The 18,545-nt window shown below is 43.2% G+C and overlaps 1 long non-coding RNA gene across 6 annotated transcripts in view; it reads right to left on the reverse strand.

The window, feature by feature from the left end:
* The window catches only part of LOC102445548 (uncharacterized), a 23,153-nt gene continuing 4,608 nt past the window's right edge, over positions 1-18,545 (reverse strand). The window contains exons 2-7 of one of the 6 annotated variants that reach the window (XR_003087194.2): positions 17,528-17,595; positions 10,389-10,580; positions 4,477-4,561; positions 3,405-3,489; positions 3,087-3,209; positions 1-2,501 (exon numbers count right to left, since the gene is read on the reverse strand). This is a non-coding gene — a long non-coding RNA (uncharacterized LOC102445548). Of the gene's footprint in view, positions 2,502-3,086; positions 3,210-3,404; positions 3,490-4,476; positions 4,562-10,388; positions 10,581-14,463; positions 14,661-14,897; positions 14,976-17,527; positions 17,596-18,545 lie in introns of those variants that run through there. The other 5 variants (XR_012902017.1, XR_012902018.1, XR_012902016.1 and 2 more) reach the window with 5 other exon arrangements.

The following is an 18,545-nucleotide window of genomic DNA, read 5'->3' on the forward strand; positions in this document are numbered from 1 at the left end:
CCCCTCCCCCCCCCCGCATCCCCCTCCTGTTCTGCAATGTGATTTGTCCTTTTCATATTTGTTCATTTTTTTAATTGTATCCTTTGGTATATATGGTTGTGACTATTTTCTTCCACTATTTGATCTGAGGAAGTGGGTCTGGCCCACGAAAGCTCATCATCTAATAAACCATCTTGTTTGTCTTTAAAGTGCTACATTGTCCTGCATTTTGCGTCAATCAATAAGGAAGCTATTAATTTCAGTCCTCTCTGTGGAAAACAAATGTCCATATGAGTATTATTCACATGACTCTACAGGTTACTCTGAAGCTTTACCAATCATTTGTAATGCATTTTGAGATTCTCAGTTTGAATAGGGAGGCTGGGTTAGAGGGCAGTAGTAGAACACTGTAAGAGCCTATATTGACACACATCTTTTCTAAATGAATAATTTGTCCAATGTTGAACACAAATTAATCAAATAGTCAGTGGAGTTGTACTGCCAGCCCCCTGCCATCTTTGCAAACAATGCCAGGCCAGCCAGCATAAAAGAAAAACTACTAGTTGGTTAAGCCTGCTCATCTGTCTAAATGGAGATGAAAACACTTCCCCATGGTCTCGGAGGCGTTGTCCTTTGACCAATGTGACGGTAAGCGAGGACATATAAATACCCAAAATACTTCAAAGGGGCACTTCTGCACAGCCCTACAGCACAAACTATGGCAGAAAGCAATAGCAAAAAAGACACTGCTCAGAACCTGAAGTTGAAATTATTCCTTTCTGTGATTTGTGATATTTTCAAAGCTTGGAGAAACACCCATTCCTTTTGCTAATTCTGTCCTTTTTCATTTGACAAATCAATGTTTCCCACAATGATCTTGTTAACAAAACTGTAGAAATTAGGATGAGCCATTTTTAGTCTCTTGGTTGAGCATTGTAGATCTCTGCAGAAAGCACAAAACATTAGTTTCTTACATATGCATAGTGATCTGATATCTTGATACAAAGCATTGGCTATTGCAGAGCATAAAGGAGCTGTTTATTTCTTTGATAAATATCATATGTAACTCAGTTTAACTGTTTGATATTATACAGTCTAACTGCACTGAGTTAAACCAAATAATGTTGTAATGATGGAAATAAACAGGAAATGAAACAGACATCAAACAACAACAATGTTCCTTAAGGAGACAATAGGGAAGCTGTTAATTAGTAAATAACCCTTTCCTGAGTTCAGCAAGGCTGGCGATGTTTGTCCTTCTCAGAGCCAACCCTGGGATCAAAAGGTAATGAGAACATTTTTAAAATGATGGCCTAGGGAAAATGTGTGGAGTGAGTTTCCTGCAATTGCTGAGGTGGGAAGATGACCGCGTGCGCACACACACACACAAAACTGCAGCAAGCAGGCACTCTGTATCTCCCAGGCAGAAATGGGGGCCACTGGGCAAAGGGGAACTTACACTGTAGTCTTTCCTTTTGAGACCCACATGTACAGGTCTTTGCTTGTTTTTACCTTTTGCTTTTCTTGCTATGTACTTTTAGGTGAATAAATAATGCTTGGTTTTGAAGAAGCTGTTCTGAGTCACTTCAATCAGTTGCTGTCAGTCTCCTAGAAGAAAAGGGCTTGCCAAACATATCTGTCCGGTTTACATAGTTGATAAACAAGAGGGCTGCAGCCCAGATATCCAGTCTGACGGGTGGAACCATGTAGTTTCACCTTGGGTAAGGCAAATATGATGAAATCTGTCCCTATAAGGGTGCACACAAGAAAAACTAGGAATCATTCTGCAACGATGACAGATTTTAAATAAAAATTACACTCCACAGAATTTTCAGCACCCAAAAAAATTCACTATAAAATCACATTTTGATCTTCAGCTGGCATTCTAAGTCGTGCTGGCAAGCAAAGAAAGACGGAAAAAGTGTTTATTTTATTTTGGAGACAACAAGCCAATAATCAAACAAAGAAGGATTCAGATGTACAAGGGCAATATTTGAACTGTTGTATCAGTGCCCCCTATAACAGATGCAACTCATTTTCAAAACCAGGAGGTTTTTAAAAATAAAAAAAAAAGTCTACATCATTCTTGCCGCAATTCATCTTTGTTTACTATAGGATTTCTCTCCCTTGAGTCATCTGCTCAGCATCCTCTCCTTCAAACTGCTGAGAAATAAACAAGCTGAAATTCTGCATAAATACAGAGGTAAGTGCTATAGGTTCTGTGAAGCAGCTTCCCGAGGTGAATATTCATTGCAATTATTCCTCTTTTTCTTGACAGGCATTTTGTGAAAGTTACATGCCGTATCCTTCCCAGTGCTATAGAAAATTCAAGATGTGAATATACTGTTCACAGTGGACTTGAGTCTCTGCTCCTTCACTCAGTTTGAAGCGGCTCTAACCTTAGTGCAGGAGCACCAGTGCAGTGCTGGTGGGATAGATGTCAGACCACATGACGGCGGTGGAGCAAGAGAAGCACAGAATTCCCCCCTTTCCCTCGTTGCTGACGGTTGTGAGCAAAATCTCTGACAGGTGCACAAGAAAGAGATGGGAGCGCTCAGTTAATCACAATCCACGCTCCTGAGAAATTTTACCCCATGTCTTAGAGAGACCATCTAGCTACGTAAACATAATGGAATCCACCTGAGATATAATCCTCTGCTCTGAAGAAACAGAACTTACACAGGCTACTGAAAGTAAGTTTTCAGAATAGATTTGACACATGATTTTTTTTTAAGCATTATATATCTGGGTGATTGCCCTACTTCCATTTTGCACAGACACTAACTTCACTGAATGAAGTGGAGCCTCACCTTGAGCAATGAAGTTCATGGGAGCACTCTTGTGATCAAAGGTCTTTTATTCCACCTGAGTTTTTTGCTACGTAAAGTGAGAGTGTAAGTAGTAGAACATTAATGATGAATCATTCAAGAAGAGCTGCTCCCTATGCTCTTGTTTTATTATATGGGACATGTTTCATCTGGCTCCAGAGACTTAGGATGTGCTTTTCCGTTCACATTTTGCTTCTATAAGTTTGATCAAATAGAGAAAAAGTGTCTCTGAAAGACAGATATTTCATGCACCTATATTTTTGTGGGACAGGATATTACCTGTAAAAACTTCACTGATTTCCCCAGCTGGACTGCAGCAGCTTGTAAAATTGTGAGCTTTCTTGTGTCTTGCAGCTGGGTGGCCAGAGAGAACATAATTACAATGGGTGCTGAAGCATTCACCTGCAGAATAGTATCAGAGATCAACCCCTGTATAGTTGAAGACTATCTGTTTAAACACAGAGAGCCCATTCTGAGCCTTATGTGCACATGCAATTTAAGTCCAGCCATTGTAACTGGATTCTTGGCCACTAGTTGGTGGAAAGAACATGCATGTTTTGTAGGTAGACAGATTAATTCTTGCCGGCACTGCTGTACCTGTTACACTTCAGAAGATTCACCAGGAGAAGGAAAAGTCTTGAGTTTCTATCTCTCCTCCATCACAGCACTGTGGGGGGCGCAGCTGCAGTGGAGAGGGGCTGAATCAGCACACCACTAACCTCCACAGTCACATCCCCTTTCAGGCCAGCACTGTCAATTTTTTAAGCAACTTATACCTTAAGGCAAGTTATGGTTACGGCATCTTGCAGAAATTCTGTCCCTCCCCCGGCTTGTTATGCGATTCACCGGGTTTATTGCCCTTCTTCCCTCTGGTGAGCCCAATATACCCTCCACCCGAATAAGCCAGCATCTGCCCCAGTCTGAACGGATCCACCATTAGTCCCTTTTACTTGTTCATGTTACAGGAATACCGTTGCCGCCCGCATCTTATCGGCCGCGGCTCCGGTTTACATCCAAAGTCGCCTGGACAGGATTAGCCAAGGGTGACAGGGTAAAGGGAACCCCGGGCCCATCCTCACTCCCGGGTCCCGGCCCAGGGCCCTAAGGTGGGGATCAAATCTCCCCTACCTGGCTGACAGGAGTGTTGCCTCTAAACACACCAGCCCGCGGGCTCCACGACCTCGCCCTGGGCCACTTCCTACCCGCCTCCTACAGCCCCCGTGCCTCTGTCCTCATTGTCTCTAGACCGCTCTGGATCTCCCACACCTGCACTTCTCCCCCAGGATCCTGCTCCGCCTCCCCCTTCCACTCTGCTGCCCTCCACCTTCTAAACTCCCCACCGTCCAGCTTTCCCCAGCGGCGGGGTTCCGACGGATCAGCGGTTCCGCGGTTGCCTGGCTGTTGGATAATGTCATCCACCCACACCAGTGCCGAACAGGCACAGCACCTCTGCTACTTCTCCTGCAGCCACAGCTGCCCCCGCAGTGCCAGCACCATGCCGGCTGGAGTGCAGGGCGCAACCTCCCCGTCACACATCCCCCCCCCTTTAACCTGGCTGATTTCTTCTTCACTTTTCTCCAGGAAAGCCCTCGAAAAGAAGTCTGCGTTGTTGTGTGTTTTACCTCCCTGGTGCAGTACTTAGAATTTATAAGGCAGCAAAGACACGTACCACCTCATTACACGGGCGTTCATCTTCTTCATTGCGTGTAACCACTGGAGGGGTGCGTGGTTCATGACGAGTTGGAAGGGGTTACCTGAAAGATAATATCGTAGTATGTCTACCGTCCGTTTCACAGAGCCTCTTTCTCTAATGTCGAGTATTTTTGTTCACGCGGGAATAGTTTCCTACTAATATAAAGAACGGGATGTTCTTCTCCCCCAACCTCCTGTGATAAAACAGCCCCTAGTCCAACTTCTGAGGCATCTGTCTGCAATAGGAGTGTCCTTGAAAAGTCTGGTTGTATTAGTATGGGCGTGGGCGTTAATCGGTCCTTTAATGTCTGGAAAGCATGCTCCCTTTCCTCTATCCACCGCACCCTGTTAGGTTCTGCATTCTTAACCATGTCGGTGAGAGGGGCTGCTATGGCTGCGAAGCTGGGAATGAACCAGCGGTAATATTCCACCAGGCCCCAAAACTGTCTCACTTGCTTTTATGTTTCGGGGGCAGGGTAGTCCCGTAGAGCGGCCACCTTGTCTATCAAAGGTTTTAACTTCTCTTGTCCGACCGTATACCCTAAATGTCCCTCCCTCTGCTCAAACCAACACTTGCCTGCATTGGCAGAGAGCCCGGCATCCTGCAAGCTTGTCAGCACGGCTGCCACATGCTGGATGTGTTCAGCCCACGACCGACTGTAAATGACTATGTCATCAATATATGCTGCGGTGTAGCCATAGTGGGCTTGGAGCACCATGTCCATGAGTCTTTGGAAAGTCACGGCTGCGCCATGTAGGCAAAAGGGCATTGTAACAAACTGATATAGGCCAAATGGCATGTAGACAACCATCTTTTCTTTAGAGGAGTTAGGGGGATTTGCCAATAGCCCTTCGTGAGGTCCAGAGTTGAAATGTATTGGGCTTTACTTAGGCGGTCTAACAGCTCGTCTACCGGGGGCATCAAATAGGCATCGAACCGGGATACAGCATTCACCTTCCTGAAATCTATATAAAACCTCACTATCCTATTCGGTTTGGGTACTAGAACTATCGGGCTGCGCCACTCGCTCCGCAGTTCTTCGACCACCCCCCACTTCAACATACATTGTAACTCCTCCCATGCTGTTCCCACATCTTCCTGGGGAGGGGGCCTACTGGGTCGCATACCTTTTTTTCCAGGCGTTGTTGCTATGTGGTGGTATGCTAAGGTTGTCCTCCCAGGATGTTTAGATAGGACCGCTGTGAAGTTTTATAGTAGCTGGCGTAATTCTTTTTGCTGTGAGGGGCGTAGATCCTCCCCCATCACAGCAGGCTGAGAGCCCTGTAGACTGCTCCCCCATGGCCCCAACTCTGGTTTGGGTGGGCAGGGATTGATTACCATTGCCTCTCATGGTGTCCACTTCTTTAGAAGATTAATATGGTAAATCTGGGTTTTTCACCAATGCCCTGGCATACGCTCCTCATAGTCTACGTCCCCCACGCGGCATAAAACCTCGTACAGCCCCTGCCATTTTGCTAAAAGATTTGACTCCTGGGATGGGAGCAAGAGCAAGACTCGGTCCCTGGGCTCAAAAACCCTTAGGCGAGCCCCTTTATTATAGTGCAGTGCCTGCCTTTCCTGAGCTTGGAGAAAGTTTGTCCTGGCGAACTCTCCCAGGCGCTTCAGTTTTTCCCGAAGGGTTAGTATATAGTGGACCGCCCCCTTTACCATCGTGGGTTGTTCTTCCCACTCCTCCTTTATCAGGTCCAAGACCCAGCGGGGTTGACGGCCATATACCAGTTCAAAAGGGGAGAACCCCGTAGATGACTGTGGTACCTCCCGTACCACGAATAAGTGGTGATTTCAGCGGAGACTGAGGCTTTGAAAATGCTCAAGAAATGACTTCTCATGGTCCCTGTTTACAACATTAATTGGAGTTGCCAGTTATGTAACTACAGTAGAACCTTGGGGCTATGAACATCTTGGAAAGGGAGGTTGTTCGTAACTCTCAACAAAACATGAATGTTATCCTTTCGAAAGTTTATAGCTGAAAATTGACTCAACATAGCTTTGAAACTTTACTGTGCAGAAGAAAAATGTTGCTTTTAACTATTTTAATGTAAATGAAACATGCTCAGAAACAGTATTCTTTAAAAAAAACAACCCTTATAACTTGCACTTTATTTTTTCAGTAGTTTATGTATAACACAATTGTGTATTTGCTATTTTGGGGGGAGGGGAGTGTCTCTGCTGCTGCCTAATTGCATACAGGCAGTCCCCGACTTACGCGGATCCGACTGATTCCAGGAAGCTGGGGGCAGAGCAACTCTGCCTCCGGCTTCCTGTAGTCAGCCCCTGGTCAGTTTCAGTGGCAGCAGCTGAATCTGGAGCCAGTTCCGACTTACATACAAATTCAACTTAAGAACAAACCTATAGTCCCTATCTTGTATGTAACCCGGGGACTGCCTGTACTTTTGGTTCCAAATGGGGAGGGGACAACAGTTGATCGATCAGTTCGTAACTCTGGTGTTCATAAACCCAAGGTTTTACTGTACATCACTCTCCATGGACTTGATGTGCATAATATATCACACACACACACACACACACGCAAAAAAAGACTTAACTGATGCATAGATGTACAAGGCTTAAGATGTATAAAGCAAGTATCTAATGAGCTAGCAATCACAGCTATAACAAGAGGGAAGAAAACAAGGATACCAGTGATTTAGAAAAAAAAAATTAGGTTTAGGAAATATGAACAAAGTGTTATGTATGTTTTAAACTCTATGTGGCAGCTTTAGAACGAAAGAATTTCTGTAGCAATACAGTACTAGTACCTCTGAAGCCCTAAAACTTTTCTTGAAGCCACTAATGCAACAAAAAATAGGGAGACAGACATTTACAAATTGAATCTTTCCACAAAGAAGTCTGCTTCAGCGAGCATTTTGAGATGGATCAAGGCATGCAGGAATTCTGAAAGGGTTAATCTCACTTTACTATGTTGCCAGCGCAAGCAAGATTCTCCACAAATTGCCCTAGTTCACCTCATGACAAAGTACATAGAGATTGTAGGACGATTAACAGTCATTCAAATGTAACTGAAATACAAACTAAGATAGAGCTCAAATGGAAATAAATGGTATCCAGTCAGCATTATGAGCTAGCTACAAAGCAGGAACTAAGAGAAAGGTGGTTCCTGGAAAATTGTTCCAGCATACCCAGCTATGCTCAGACGTGCACTCCATCGCTTTATCTTGATTTATTTAGAGATCTATGTTGTGCCAATCCTATGCTCTACATGCTTTAATGGTTAATCATTCCAGGTTCTCTCCTACTGTTGCAAGGAGAAGTAAATTCCAAAGTCCAGGATAACAAACAAAATATTGCTTTCCCAGCTTCCTTTAAAACCAATTGTTAGCTCAAGTGCATCCTCTCATTATACATGTGTTAGTGTCACACAGGGGTATTGTTAGATAGGTTTTAGAGAGAGTGTGTGTGTTATGGAAGAAAGAATACTAAAACAGACCTTTCCCAGTTACAAAGAATAAAGAGCTATTAAATCAGAACTTTCACCCAAGCATCCTTATTATTATGGCTGACCCTAAGTGCCAAGCCATCAGTTAGAGATAAGGTTAAAAGACATCCCCTCCTCTCCCCCCACACACCTGCAAAGTTTGAATAATAAGCTGTTTTTCTTTAAAACGTGTGCTACGTTGCACACCACAGCGGTAATAAATGGTGTCAGAAATGGTTTCCTTACCAAAGAGCAATTGCTGCTGACTGTTCTCAAGGTTAGCAGAAATGCAAACATGCATTGTTACCTCCTAGAGTCTAATACTCTAACTTTCATTAGTGACTTAATTTCCTGCAACCGACTGAAGTTTCATACCATTGTATTTCTTACAAATAAAAATTCCAGTTTCAAGTTTTTCCAGTTACTGCTCCTAATGCCTGCTATTCTCTGGTTATGACAGTTACAAATCAAGCAGCCACCACCCTCAGCCACAGGGCTCCAGCCCCTGCCGCCTGAGCACCCGCTGTCCCGAACCCTGGGGCCACCCAAGCAGCCACCGCTTCCAATCACGCAGCCTCTCCAGCTAGGCTGCATCCCGCCCGCCATAGCAGCAACCGGGGCTTGCGAGGCTGGGATAGCCTCACCTCACACATCCCAGCTCCAGCTGGAGCAAAGCGGTAGCTGCACATAGCCCATTCCAGTGAGGCTGTTCCAACTGGCCACCCGCAGCCACCTTACACACCAGCTCCCCAACCTCTCAGCAACTTGAACTGCCACCTGCCTGACCTCTTGGCATCCTGAGCTGCCATCTCCCCACCTCACGTACCCCAGCTACAGCTGGAGCCAAAGGGTAGCTGCACACCGCCACCATGACTCACCTTCCATTCCAGCAGGAAGGTGAGTGCTACTGCGCAGCTCTGAAAATGAGGTGGGCGGGCACAGCCTAGAGGGAACCATTCTGAGATTTATGCATCAAAACCAGTCCTTCAAACTCCAGTCGGAAACAGATTTCAGTGGGCAGATTTCAATGCATTAGCGCACTGTGTTTTCTATAAGAAGCATCACTTTATAATGGCAGCTACCATCTTGTACCAGTTTAAACTTCATAAAATCATAGAATACTAGACCTGGAAGGGACCTCAAGAGGTCATCAAGTCCAGTCCCCTGCCCTCATGGCAGGACCAAGCACTGTCTACATCATCCCTGATAGATGCCTGTCTAACCTACTCTTAAATATCTCCAGATAGGGAGATTTCACAACCTTCCTAGGCAATTTATTCCAATGTTTATCCACCACGACAGGAAGTTTTTCCTAATGCCCACCCTAAACTTCCCTTGCTGCAGTTTAAGCCCATTGCTTCTTGTCTTATTAGAGGCCAAAGAGAACAATTCCCCTCCCCCACTTCCTGTGACACCCTTTTAGATGCCTGAAAACTGCTATCACATCATCTCTTTTCCAAAATAAGCAATCTTTTCAGTCTTCCCTCATAGCTCAAGTTTTCTATACCTTTAATCATTTTTGTTGCTCTTCTTTGGACCTTCTCCAATTTCTCCACATCTTTCTTGAAATGTGGTACCCAGAACTGGACACAACAATTCTAATCAGCACGGAGTGGGGCGGACGAATGACTTCTCGTGTCTTGCTCACAACACTCCAGTTAATGCATCCCAGAATCATGTTTACTTTTTTTTGCCACAGTGTCACACTGTTGACTCATATTTAGCTTGTGGATGCAAGATGTAGCTTCATGTACAATTACTTTTTCTAAGGTGCAAGGATGGAAAAGATATGGATGTCCAACAAAGTCCACACCCTTCTTGGGAGGCACAGGGGAAAAAAGAAGATACTTGACCACACATATTACCTGATCACCCAAGAGCAGCAAAGGACCTCAGTGGTGAACCTGAGTAACAACTGGCAGATGCATGACACCACTCAGAATGATAGAATCTCCCATATCTAGCAACATAACCTTGATTGTGTGGGCTGATTTATTTCTCTTTGGGAAATCTCATCATATATAATGAGATGACAGAAGCTCTTTCAGTCCTAAACCAACATAGAAACTTCCCAAGCATTCATAGCTAAATTGTGATTCTTCCTTCCATAGTAACAGTTCACCCAGTCCTACACATTTTAAGGCACTGGCCTAGGTAACATTGCTCATTAGATTGTATGCTCTTCAGGGCAAAAACTAAGTAATGCCATGTCTGTATAGAACTTAAAAAAACAGTTTATCCTTACACAATTTTTTAATATTTAATTTAATTTAATTCTTTTAAATGTTTGAAAATATTCACTATAGTGCACTCGAAACAGAAGGTTGGCAAACAGATCTAGGTGATAGAGGGAACACAAATATTTGTCTATGTTAATTTAGCACATTTTAAACTAGTCCGATGTCTTAAATAACAACAGTAGCACACTTACCACTTATACTCCAAACAAACATTTAACCCAGCCATTGTGAGGAAGTATTTCTGCAAACATGTTTGCGTTCATTTAGCTTCTTGCTTATCACGTAGTTAAGAAGGAATGGGTTTTAGTCTGCACTGATAAATGGCTTTATACATTTGTTTTGCTCTTCATTTTCGGTTAGTTTGTTGGCTTTGTGTGGGCACTCTGCAAAGTAAAAGAGGGACCTTTAAAGGAGAGAACGGTTCAAGCTGCAAAAGCCCCACAGCAAGCAAATACTGCAAGAGATCCTGGGTTCAAATCCTAGGCACTCTGTCCAGTAGACTACATCTATCATATATAGACCTAAACATACAGGGTTAAAGCAACTTAGGCATTGCAATTCTATGCAAACAAAATACATTAAGTCCATAATTAAGGACTATGGATAGAGAGATGGATAGAGGATTCCCACCTATCCAACATCATCAGTGAGATATTCAGGATCTCCTTTATTGTCAACATCAAGTGCCCGGGCCCACCAGTGAGCAGTGTCAGCTCCTGAGTAAGCCAGGGAGGGAAGAGGGCTTCAAAATGATGTCTCCATGGACTCAGACAGGCAGACCAACACGGAAACCTTCCAGGATGGCCAAATACCTGGATTCCAAGGAGTTACTCTTTTTCCATTCTTATTGAACTAGAGAGAGAAAAGTTATCAGTGTAAATACCACTTCCACCAATACATGGTGTTTATTGAAAAGATAAAGATACAAGTTATGTCATCACATTTCAATATCTGATCTGAGGGGTTTAGCAGGAACTTCAGTCACTCCTGTGTCTTAAAGAAAGAGAAACATTACATAGGAAAGGATGGAGGCAACTCAGAAAGGAACAGTGGAGTAGACTGGAAAGAACAAGGGAAGACATTATTCATCACACGTGCAGCTTTTTATATTCCCCTACATTTTTGCCGCAGAGAAACTGTCATGGCTTCTGGACATAAGAGAGACCCTATGTGGTAATATTTTGAAGAAATTCATTCCCTGGGTAAAAAAAGGAAAATGTGTCAAGTGTAAGAAGTGCAATAAGAAAATTCAGGGCCTCGTTGCAAGAATGAATCACAAGGAAAACTGCTTATTGGGAGAAAGTGTTGTAGATGAAGATGTGAATATGGCTGAGTGGATCAACTGGTTTAAAACTTAAATAATTCACTTTGCAATGCATCTTTCCTCAAGACTCCCTTTTTATGCTTTTTAGTACAAGTGTGATTTGATTAGTACATTTGTAAGCCGTTTCCCTGTTGGGTGTTGTTAGGGGGGGAAAAGATTAGTTTAGCTAATCCTTTTGGCTTGTTTTAATTAGTTAACTAGGTTTAGAATCTATCGCCCAAGAACACAGTACAGAAAGCTGCAGTAAGAAATCTAGAGTTGCCACTGAGTGTCATTTTCTTATTTTATATCACATAATATATGTCCCTTATTTGGGAATATCATGGCCACAGACCATAATGGTGATGCCATACATCTATTCCCTATTTTACTTCAGCATAACTCAGCTTTTCCAAGGGAACCCCATTCTATACTTGTTTTCTCAAAAACACAGAAGTGCCAATGAGTTAACTGAGGCTAACTCCAAAATTAAATGTACTCTAAGCATAGCTAGTCTTAGCTTTTTTGCTAACTTGATTTAAATAATTTTTGTGTGTGTGATTTAAATCAGTCCACCCTGATTTAAAGCCAAGAGGTGGGAGCTTGTGACTGTTATTTAAACAAGTCCACTCCCAAATCGTCATAGCACAGCAGCACCAAGACAACGCCCAGTACTGCTGCTTGCAATATATCCGAGTTTGCCATTTCAACAAATACTGAGCAATAAGTTAAGTTTCTCAGAGGATTAATTCAAGGAGACAATTAGAGATGGGAGGGAAGGGGTGACAGACAACCATGGAGGTGCTTCACATAACCTTTACATGCGAAGCATAATCTGAAACATTTTAATTTAAAGGCAGAAGAAACCTCATTACACGGGTGGGGAACCTGTAGCCCCTGGCTTGCTTGGATCCAGTCTCTCAAGTTCGGGGCTCCTTACCCCCCAGCATTGGGGAGCCTGCACTCACACTCCAGCCCCCTCTGCCATTACTTCACTGTAGGGCTGGAGCACACAAAATCTACTTGCCTGGGGGTCAGTAGCCCCCGACCCAAAAAAGGTTCCTCACCTCTGCCTTATTAGATAAAAATGCCATGAAAATGTGTTTGTCATATGTTCTGGAACACTGTCTTTTGGTTAACATCTTTCATAAAGTTACAGTGTGCATGGGTAGGTTTAAATATGTGATAAATACATTCACATCAGTCAGGCAAGACACATTTTTATTTGAGTATCCATGATCAACCGGAGACAACAAAACTTGAGCATGGGACTGCTCCCACTGAAGTCAATAGGAACAGGATTAGATTTCAAGCCTGAAAGCTGATACCACCAGTTTATTTGATGGGGCTGCAGAACAAGAGGACTATTCTATTTTATGTGAACAAGATTAGGGCACAGGAGGAGGAAGAGCCCTTGTTGTTTCTTTGGGAATTACAGAGTGCTCTTTTTTTCTCTTCGTGTTATTTTGACTCTCTGTACCTGCTCAGCAGCCTCCAAGCCTTCTGAAGCTACAGCAATTTCAGTCATCATTAGTCCCAAACAAAGCTTTTGCAGTAATTAATAAGTAGAATTATTTGCATGGAAGTCCAGGTATTGCATTACTTAGAAGAAGCCATTTGCATGTATTTGAAACTGGTTTGACTACAGTTGAGTAAGTTCTAAAACGGCCTTTAGTTAAGCATTTATGCTTAAGATTTTACTGACATAGCTAATGGTATCAGTCATCAAAAAGAGGAAGCACTAGCAGAGGTAAGTAACTAATATGCACAGGGCTAAGGATATCCTCCAGTTGAGAGAACCGCCCAGCTAAGCTTTGGAATGATGACTAGGACTTAAAGAAATCAATTCTGAAAGTGCTACCATTGTTTATTTTCTGGGCTGAGCCAGTGCAGTAAAAGCAGAAGTTATGGAACTACGTCTAAATCATAGTCACGTGAGAGACAAATGTAAACAGTTCTAGCCATAGAAGTATTGTACACGTCAACCAAAAAGTTTGCAAGGAAGTTGAAATCGATGTGCCATTCTACTGGTTTCTAGAAAAACTCAAACTTCATAAATTAGAAGGTATAAGTCTGAATAGAAAAATAATTTACAAAACTATTTAAATAATTTCCCAACCATATGCAGCTCAACGCTTCACTTTCCCAAACAAGAAGAACATATTTGGGGGTATCATAGACAAGGATGATTCACAAATGTCGAGACCTTAGAATCATAGTGTATGGCTTTCCAATTATTCTAATACAGGTAATCCTTGAAGCCTGAGAACTCATATCAAATTTAATGGAAGCAGTAAATCATTTTGGACTTGCTGACCCAGAACCCCAGACCTTTTCAACATTTCAGAGTCGAATCACTAATAAAACTTAGAGAAACTACACAACAAGATTCTAAAGCCTCAGAACTTCATTCACTGTTCAGTTTCAATGTAGTAAGCCAGGTTCAGCTCAATTCATTACCATCATTTACATATAAGAAAAGTAACACACTCAGCATTTACACTGGAGAGGTGGGGGAAACCAATCTGTAAAGAGACAAGAGCAGAGCTGGCAGGAAATAACGGGGAGGAGGGGGTTACACTCTCGTCCCTATGCCCTATCTGCAGAACCACAGGGTGTACAGTCAGCTGGATGTTATTGAAGAATAAATTTGTATCTTGTCCTGGGAAACAAACCTCTATGCATCAATCACCTGTTACCTTTACTCTTATGCAATTTGACAGGTAAAACCAAGAGACTAGAGGGCAGGGCAATTATCTGCCTTAGGAAAGGAACTCAAGCAGGATGCTAGCTTATACGTCAAAGCAGCACACTCTAAAATAGAAAAGGGCCAAGTGTTCAGCCTTCCCAAGATTTCTAGACACACTTAAGTCTTTCCTCCCCACCCCGCCCTCGAGCCAGCTCGATAAAAGAGATAACACCCTTCCTCCTAGATAGGAATGACAACTCTTTGTGGCTCTTACAGTGTTCATTTAGTGTCTCCACTTGAAGGCGTGTGTTTTTCTTTTCCAGGTGGCAGTGACTCCAAAACAAGACTCTCCTTTCTCTTCTCCCAGCTACTGCTTTATATCTCCCAACCTCTAGAAAGCAGCTCTATGCTGCCATGAATATTCCCTTCAGACACCACCTGCTGATCAGTTAGGCTGGCTGCTAGACTGCAAGTGGCCTGAACATCAGCTGCCTGTTTTCTTCTGCAATCCCAGCAGCTGCTGCACGACAGGAATTTTACCCCCTGCCCGCCAGGGTTCACAAAGAGTTCATCTATCTTACCTCAATAAGGCTTTGAAATCTGATAATCATGTATCTGGTACCAGAAAACAGGAAAAATTCCCCCTTTCCCCAAATTCTCATTTTAGACCTTTCAGTCACTAGTTTCTCTAAATAACTATAATCTTACCTGTGACGAGGACTTCTTAATAATTCAAAAGCATTTTATGGACAGTGGATGAGATCGTAGCTCCCCACTCTAATAGCACCAAGCAAACCGAAGCTTATCTGACAATATGGAAATTCCAGTTGCACAAAAGCAACTTCCACGATATAAACAAGTGTAGCAGCTGTACCCTCCTCCCCACAGCAGGGGGGCGGGGGGGCGGGGAAGGGGCGGGGATGTGCTCATCAAAAAGAGCCACTCTATCCCAACTATAGAATCATCACTTGAAGACATGGTCAGCCAGGAGAAAATTAGAGCAAGATTCCAGAAACTCCTGACGCTAGGGGCCACAAAGGTTTTGTGCAGCCACTTTTGCCTCACCACCTCGCAGCTATATTAAGCACGGGCCCAAATACACAGCCCTGGGCCAGTGTATAGTGTGATAACTCACACTGAAATACAAACACTCCTGTATTGGAAGCCAACATCTATTTTGTGTCGGCAATAGTGAACACAATTTTTAAAGAGTAGAAGTGCAGAACATAGACACTATTTGAAAGTAAAGGAGAATTTGGATAATGGAATTATGCAAACTGGAATTTGGAAAGGATAATAGAGATAACACCCTTCCTCCTAGATAGGAATGACAACTCTTTGTGATTCTTACAGTGTTTATTTAGTGTCTCCACTTGAAGGCTTTTCTTTTCCGGGTGGCAATGACGCTAAAACAAGATTTTAAGTATACGTGTCTATCTGTCATTCTAAATAGCTCACTCAGCCAGCTAGCTATTCAGTTTGATGTATTGCATTTATATTTGTATACTGGAACAGCTCACATATCTATAAAATGCAGGTATCTCAGGGGTAGAAGCCAATACCCATTCTGTGCCAGCAATAATAATTCAATATGTAACTCCAAGAAGTCACATTTCAATTAGAATAGCTTCATTATGGCAATATATCAACTGTCAGCATAAGATATGTCTGGGTCACAATATTACCTCCATTTTCATTTGTAACCTCCCTTTTGTACTGTGTACTGAATTCACTTCTAACTTTGGGTGAGGAGCAGTTATGATGCATCAGCTACACTGCCAAGGAAAAATGCATCAGGCTTCATTGAAAGATGGTCTCTCAGAAGTCATCATTATGACTATGTAAGGCTCTTGACTCTGATTATCTCAACTACCAATCTAGCCCAATGAATCAATGGACTCTCAACCAGAGCATGTGGGGAGAGGAATGAAAGGGACAAGATAGGACATGTCTGCCAGTTGATCACATGGCAAAAAAATAATGGACTCTATTTCAGAGGAAGTGCTTCTCCATGACAGTGGCCATCTGCTGCCACCTTGAAAAGCACTCGGGACTGAGAGATTCTGCCCACTGACAAGACTTTGGATTCACAGAAGGGATGAAATCAGGTGTGGAGTGGACTGGTGTGTCTGAGGACTTCTGTTATTTTGCAAATGTCTATAACTCTCTTATGCTTTTTTAAGAGTAAAGTTTCTGTGGTTAAGAAATCCCTTGGCTAAGCCAGTGTTCCTTGTTTTCCTGTTTTGTTGTCCCTGAAGAGGATGAACTGAAATCCAGAGTGCCCATAGCTGAGTAGAACACTTAGGGGCTGTGTAAAAATGATTAGGGGGTTCAGGAAGCCTGAAACAATGGTTCCTGGGCCGGTGATAGCTGGACTGAAAAAAAAAAAAAAAGAACCCTTCCAACTTGCAATTTACTCCAATATGGTACAATACCTGAACTTTCAAAAATCTAAATTCCCTTCCAAAATGGACATCTAGAGCCCCTGTAAAATGTCTGCCAAAAACAATCTCACTAATGTTCCCTGAGACACCGAATACAGAATTTTTACAAAAAAATCTGTGGCACTCCTCATACTTCAGGCCCTCAGTCTTTCTCTGCCATCATGCAATGTAAGCAACTTGGCCATTCCTATAGTGAAATAGTCTAAAGCAGTGGTCTCCAACGTGGTGCCCGTGGGCGCCATGGCACCCGCCGGGCCATTTCTGTGCACCCTCTGAGTGATCAGGGCCGGCCCCAGGCGGCACATGGTCGGTGCCGGCCCCAGGCATGCAGAGCAGGTGAGTGGAGCGAGGTCTGTGCCGGCCCTGGGCGTGCAGCACATGGGCAGCTCCGCCCCCGGGTGAGAAGCATGAGGGTTGTGGCAGCCCCAGGCTTGCAGCGTACGGGCGGCACCGACCTGGGCACACAGCATAGGGGCGGCGCCGGACCCGGGCGCGAGGCACATGGGTAGCCTTGCCCCTGGGTGCCCACATGGAGTGCGGCGCATGGGTGGCGCCAGCTCCGGGCATGCAGCATATGGGTGGCCTCGCCCCCTGGTGCCCGGCATGTGAGCAGCCCTACCCCTGAGCATCCGGCAGCCCCAAAAGGTTGGGGACCACTGATCTAAAGTGTTTGGGGCAGTGGGGTGGGAGCTTTAGATTTTTGATGAAGCCACTCTCTATATGTGGTACACCAAATGATTTGAAGTTAGGTCATTTAGCTATTGCTCCCAGCACATACCAACACACAAAATGGGACAGAATACTGAAAACTTATAATATGTTGTAACCCCCTGCCCTTTATTGGAACTATTACAAGGCATACAAACTAGTCATTTGACAGAATTTTGTACTTACATTCTATTCTATCACTTCATATCAAGTAATGTCAAGTTGCATCATTTACATTCCGTGGGAAACAATTCCTGTTGAAAAAATCAAAATGATACGGTTTTGGTTTTGAAGGAACAGCCTGTAGGTTAGATGCCTGAAAGAACATGGTATTTAAAATCTTACTCACATATAGCTATCTATATTTGCTCCATAGTTTAAGAAATGTATATATAGTATATTAGGTGCTTGTTTAGACTGCAAGTAATACAGGAGAAGAACTCCCCCAGCTGTAGATGGAAAACCTTAAAATTGACAGGAAGTTGGAGGGTGATTACTATTTTTCCCTTTGATATTTCCATACCCTCTGCTCCTTGTTTCCCACCTCCTCCTTTTTTTCCCCTCCCCTTCCCTTCTCTCCTATTTATTTTGGGTCTGCACATCCTAACTCAAAACTCCAGTCATCTGAAGAAGTGGGCTGTGCCCATGAAAGCTCACGATACCATCTACATGTTTTGTTAGTCTATAAAGTACTACCAGACCATTCGTTGTTTTTTAAGTTTATCCTGTACAGACTAACTCGGCTACCCCCTGAAGCTACTATATTATTAGTATTCAAGGCAGAGGGCCAGCTTCTCATTTGGCATAAATCAAAGTAGTGCTAAATAAAGAAAAGAGGTATTGGGGTTACTCACCGTCTCACCCTATGTGGCCATAATTCCACTTAGTTAATCTCAAAATCTGCTTTACTATTTTGGCAGCACTGGAAGATTGTTGGCTCTGAAATTTGGCAGTTTCTGGGTGTGAGCTCAATTTGTTTATAGAGTACATCTAGGTGGTTTTTTTTAATTAGCCCCATTTACTTGTGTTATTTATTATAAAGCATCTCACATTTCTGAATCTCACCAACATTAGAAATATATATTGAATATGTTCGTAGGGAATTAGGAATATATAAACACATTCCTAAATGTGTTTTCTATTCTGCAGCATAAATCCCTGGAAAAAATAAAAACTCTTTGTAAGAAACACCAAGAAAAGGATA

This window comes from Pelodiscus sinensis, chromosome 2 (genome assembly GCF_049634645.1).
Source record: "Pelodiscus sinensis isolate JC-2024 chromosome 2, ASM4963464v1, whole genome shotgun sequence".
Taxonomy (NCBI): Eukaryota; Metazoa; Chordata; order Testudines; family Trionychidae; genus Pelodiscus; species Pelodiscus sinensis.